Below are 6,000 nucleotides of genomic sequence, written 5' to 3' on the forward strand. Positions count from 1 at the left end.
AACAGTAAAAATGCAGGCAGGGCACAGGACAAAGCACTAGGAACAAAATGTATGTGAAATGCTTTGATACAGTAATGTTTTAGTGTATTTAGTGAATGTCATTTTTTTAACATTTTTAAATTTCCTGCTGGTTCCGTTACCCATACGTCCCGACGCTCGCAGGGACCGGAAGACGCATACCAGCATCGGCCGGAGGAGATGGCCGGGGACTCTGCAGGGGGGACATCGCGGGAGCGAAGGACAAGGTAAGTGCTGGAGGGATCCCAGAGCAACGCTGCAGGGTAATCTCGAGTGTAGCTCGGGGTTACTGCTTTTGGTACTGAAAGTTAACCCCGAGCTACACTCGGGAATACCGCCAGGGAGGTTAACAGAACTGCAGTGCTAGCCCTTGCAGCCCATGCAGCACCTTCACTCACAGCAGCTGTTGCAATTCCTAATTAATTTTTTCCTGGGCTACCCACTTTATCTTGCAGTTATCTTTCCCTCACAAATTTGATTGTACTATTGTTATTGATTTATATCACTTCCATAAAGGCTCATCGCAGTGGCAGAACTACCAGGGCTGCATGGGTCGCATATGCGACCAGGCTTTGGCTTTCTGCCACTTTGGGGGGGGGGGGGGGGGGGGCACAGACCTGGCATCTCCCTCTGTGCCTCCAGCCAGCAGTTCAGCTATACAGTGGAGAGGGAAGGGAAAGGACCTCTGACCTGGGAAGGCACTGGTTTCAGTGCACAAGTTAAGCAACTCACTTGTGCACTGAAGCCAGTGGCCCCTCTCCTCTCCACTGTATAGCTGAACTGCTGGCCGGAGGAGCAGAGGGAGATTCCGAGAGCACCACAGAGCTGCAGATCACCCCCTTCTCCTCCACTCCATAGTGAACTGGCCGAAAGGGCAGGGGGAGACACATGGAACTACAGAAGTGAGTGGCCATGGGATGATTAGAGTACCTAAAGTACACTACTGTGTGTGTTGGGGGGGGGGGGGGTAAAGAGATACGCTGTGGGTTGGAAATGTGCTGGGGGGGTGGGGAAGTTGAAGGTGCAGAGATGTAGGTGTGCTGGGGGGGTACAGAGAATTCTGGGAGTTGCAGCGGTGGATAAGGGGTATGGAGGCATTCCAGGAGGGTGCATAGAGATGTACAAAGGGGTATGGCATTAGGTGGCTCTTGTAGAATCACGACCATTTTAAATGCCCCACCCCCATTTAACCCCTTAATGCCGGTACTTCCCGTCCCATTAAGAGGTTTCAATCTTGTGACCACTATGATTGGCTGTTACAGTGGTCACATGATTTTAAAGCACCTTATCACAAGCAGGAGAGCGGGAGCTTTCCATTACCCTCTTGTCACTATGCCCCGTTAAAACCCACCTGCCAAAAAGCCACATAGATCAGTACAGTCAGCGCGAAGGAGTTGGTGCATTTTCTGCCTAAAATGGCTGACAGAACACATAGCAAAAAAAAGTGTCCCTGAAATTTTTTTGTAAAAGTTGGCAACTATGCAGGAAGGGGTCCTGGAACCAGGGGCAAGGGCCCTGAGATGGGGTCAGAAGGGGCCTTCATGATTTCTTCCACTGGGGCCCTGAATGTTCTAGTTATACCTCTGACTCATCCATCGGCTTTGCTATTTGCAGAACCACTGTCCTTGTCAATCTATGCATTGAGCTTTTCTGGCACTGATACCATTTTTGTTTGCCAAGAGTCTTTTTAGGTTGTTTGCTGTCCACTGGGAGCATGGGAGGCATCCTTCTGGGGGTAAGTACAGGGTGTTTGACAAGCTTGTCTTGTTATTCCTTTCCCATGGTGGATGTCCACCCTGACACTGGAGTTAGGGAAGCCCTTTTCTCCACACTCATGGAAAGTTGTCATGACTGATACCAGCCTGTCGGGCTGGGAAATTTTGTCATCGGAAAAAGTGCGCCTTTGGATCAACATTCTGGAACTCCGAGATATTGTTAGCACTTGAACATTGGACTCCTCTATTACAAAAACACTGGATAAGAATCCAGTCCAGACATTGCCACGACCATGACCTACATCAATCATAAAGGAGGCACAAGGCTTCACGCTGCTAAAAGAAGCAGATTTGATCCTTTCTTGGGTAGAACCTTTGGTTCACAGGCATGGAAAATTGGCAGGTGGAGCTCAAACTCTTGCCTGACCCTGATGACCAGCTTTGGAGGCTCACTCATGATTTTGGAAAATTGGCAGGTAGACTTTGTCAGTCGTCAGCATTTGAATTCAGGAGAATGAGCTCTCCATCTGGAGATCTTTCAGGCCCCTTGCCACAGGGAGAAGATGCCAGATGTGGATCTGTTAGTGTTCAGATTCAACAAGTGGTGCCTCTTTTGCAGGATCAGGGAGGAGGCCATTCTGCTGATCCTCATCGTAGTGTATTGGCTCAGAAGGATGTTTTACTTGGACATATTCAAATTCCTTGCAGACACCCTGTGGGCCTTTTCAGATTGTTTGGACCTATTGTCCCAAGAGCCAGTGTTCCATTCTATTTCGGGGTCACTTGGACTTTAACAGCATGGCTGTTTGAAGCCGCAGTCCCGAAGGATAGGGGACTTTCAGAATCAGCCATCCATACCCTCTTGAAGGCTAGGAAGCCAACTTCTTGTAAAGTCTACCATTGCACCTGGGTAGTGTGCTTTGCTTGGTGCGAGTAGCTGGATTTTCATTCGAGAAGTACTCTGTGGGATGTATTCATTTCTTCCTCCAGTCTGGTCTGGACCAACATTTGGCCTTGGTCATTTAGTTTGAGACCATTGGCCTCGCTTGCTCTAGTTCAGACCTTTGTTCAGGGAGTAGCTCATATTTCTCCCCATTTGCACCCCTTATACAGGTATAATTATGCACTCCTCTACAAGAACAGCCTTCACGATTCTCTGTGCTGCTTCTCTGAATGTCTGGTAAACTCAGCAAATTGTGATTCTACACTGTACTTAACCACTTGCCATCCTAAGGATTTACCTCCCTTAATGACCAGGCCTTTTTTTGCTATTCGGTGCTGTACTATTTCAACTATTAATTGCATGGTCATGAAATGCTGTACCCAAACAAAATTTACGTGCTTTTTTTTCACACAAATAGAGCTTTCTTTCGGTGGTACTTGATCACCTGTGCACTTTTTTTATTTTTTGCACTATAAACAAAAAAAGCTCAAATTTTGAAAGAAAAACAATCTTTTTTACTTTTGGCTATAAAAAATATATAGTAAACTCAAAGTTAGTCATATATGTAGGCCAAAATGTATTGTACATTTTTTTGGTAAAAAAAATCCCAATAAGTGTATGTTGATTGCTTTGTGTGAAAGTTATAGCATCTACAAACTATGGTATAGATGATGGAATCTACACAGCTTTTACTTTCTGACTGCCTATCACATTTCTTGAGGTGCTAAAATACCAGGACAGTACAAACACCCCCAAATGACCTCTTTTTGGAAAGTAGACACCCTAAGCCTTCTGCTGAGAGGCATATGGAGTCCATGGAAGGTTTATTTTTTTTTCCCACAAGTTTTTGGAAAATGACAAAACCATTTTTTTTTTTTACACAAAGTTGTCACTTAAATGATATATTGATCACAAAAGCCATGGGTATATGTAGGATTACACCCCAAAATACATTCTGCTACTTCTACCAAGTATGGGGATACCACATGTGTGACTTTTTGGGAGCCTAGCCACATACAGGAGCCTGACATCCAATTACCACTTTGAAAGCCTGAAGGTGCGTAACTTCCTCACTACCTATCACAGTTTCGAAGGCCCTGAAATGCCAGGATAGCACCAAACCAAACTTTCTATCCTCCAGCTCAAACCTTATATTCTTTGAAATCCTATAGCTACCCCTTTTGCTCTCTTAATTGGGGAATCTGCATAGTACCATGTTGGATAATATCTAGAATTCAACTTAACGTTAGACTCTAAGTCAAAATGCGTTTCCTGCAAGAAAACCACTGAAGATGTTCTATGTTGTAATTCCTTAAATAATCTAAACCTTTTCCCAGGACAATTCAACCCATTTACATTATAAGTTGTAAACTGTATTTCTTCCATCTTTCTTATATCTTTTTTCCTCTCTACCATCCCCTCTCCTCTTCCTTCTTTGCTTTTATTACTCTTTCCTTCATGCAGGGTGTCAACCTTAATACCCTCCCCTCTCCTCCCCCGCCACCCCCCCTCCCCCCGACAGCCCCCCCACTCACCACCCTACCCTTTTTTGGGCTTATAATTTGCCTATTAATCTTTTGAGGGTCCATACCCACCAGTCCTCAGGGAATCTCAAATAGGCTGTAACTCCATTTTTCCATACAATTAAACACGCCGGGGTACCCCGTCTATAGTGCATGTTCTGTTTTTTTCATCTGCTCTAACAGGGGTTTCAAAGATCTCCTTCTCCATAAAGTCTCTTGTGTTAAATCCGCAAAAATCTGAATGTCCATTTCTCCATTTTTAATAATTGATCTTCCCTTGATCCTTCTCCAAATCTCTTCTTTATCTCCCAACTTCTGGAATTGGACAATTATATCTCTTGGTTTCTCTTTTCCACTTCCTTGTTGGATCTTTCCTATTCTAAAAACTCCTTTCAGGTTTACCACTTCTGTTTCAGGTCTATCCATTATGGAGTAAAGATTTTACACACAAGGCCTCGTACTTCTTCCCCCTTTGCAAGCTCTGGAACTTCTCTTACCCTCAGATTATACCTCCTATGCCTATTTTCTTGTACCTCTATCCTGTAAAGCAATTTTTTTTTATCTTTCCTAATGTCTATTGTCCTTTTTTCTAGGTCAGAAATATATTGGGCATGGTTTTTAACTTTCCTCTGTCTCCTCCACCCTCAATAGCATCTGCCCCAAATCACTCCGTATAATTGCCATTTCTTGCTTTATTGTTTTTTCTAGATTCTTAAACATATCTGCCATCTCTTTCTTATTCGGTACTTGTAGTTCACTTTCAGGTTCTCTCATCTCCAAATTTTCTGTAACTTCTTCACTACTACATTTCTTTCCCAGGGAGAGTCTAGGGCTACCTTCCATACTCATTTCCAGTTCACTTTTTTCACCAACACCTTGAGACCTTTCTGGAGTCACACTTTCTTGAGACGTGTGTTTTTTTTATCGCACCGGTTTGAGACCCTTTGGCCCACTACTTTTAACATTTTTATTCTTCATCTCTTCTATGCGTCTTATTTTCTTCAATAAAGGAACCACAGGGAATTATAGAAATAAGCGCCAGGGACCCAAATTTTATCCAAACTTATTGTTGTCCACGTTTTCACTTAGTTCTCCTTCTAGGGCTGCTTAAATTCCTCATCTCATTCAGTCCCCCCAGGGAATCCCCCTTTTACATATCATCTTTTCCCTTTAAACAAACAGTCACTATTATACAATATTGACCAGCCCAAGCTGCTCACACTCACCATCTGCTTTCTTTTCTTTTGATGAGACAGCTACAGGCTACCAGCAAATCCTTCAGATGTCCGCTTCTGTTGCTCTCTTCAGAAGGGGATTCCTCTGGATCTCTTCCACGTTCATAATTCACTCCCCTGTGGTTAGATCACTTCCACACAGGGGGGCAGGCTGCCCATGAGAAGCTTCGACCATGCACGGGTGGGGGGCCGAACCGGCGTCTTCTTCTCACCTTGGAACGCCGGCTGGCTTCTCCCCTACCCAGTGCTTCTCTGCGGCTGACCACGTGGTCACGCCACGTCTCCTCATCTCCCCGGTAACCCTGCACGTCAGCCTGAACTTCCTCCAGCATGTCCTCATGCCGCGGTCCACCTACTCCTCACCGCCGTCTCCACTCCGGGACCCACCACGCTAAGCTAGGTCCCCGGCACCTACACATCCAATTCTGCGGGTATCCAAGGCGGTGGAGAAGCCACGGAGAGCACCCACACCGCGCTCTCCTACACCACCATAGTTAGGATCCGCCCCCTCAAAATGTTCCTCTCCTGAACGTTTTTTAATTTTAAAACACAAAAACACAATATAT

The sequence above is a fragment of the Staurois parvus genome, unplaced genomic scaffold (assembly GCF_062004578.1).
Source record: "Staurois parvus isolate SC_StPar_1 unplaced genomic scaffold, SC_StPar_1.0 ptg000218l, whole genome shotgun sequence".
Lineage (NCBI taxonomy): Eukaryota > Metazoa > Chordata > Amphibia > Anura > Ranidae > Staurois > Staurois parvus.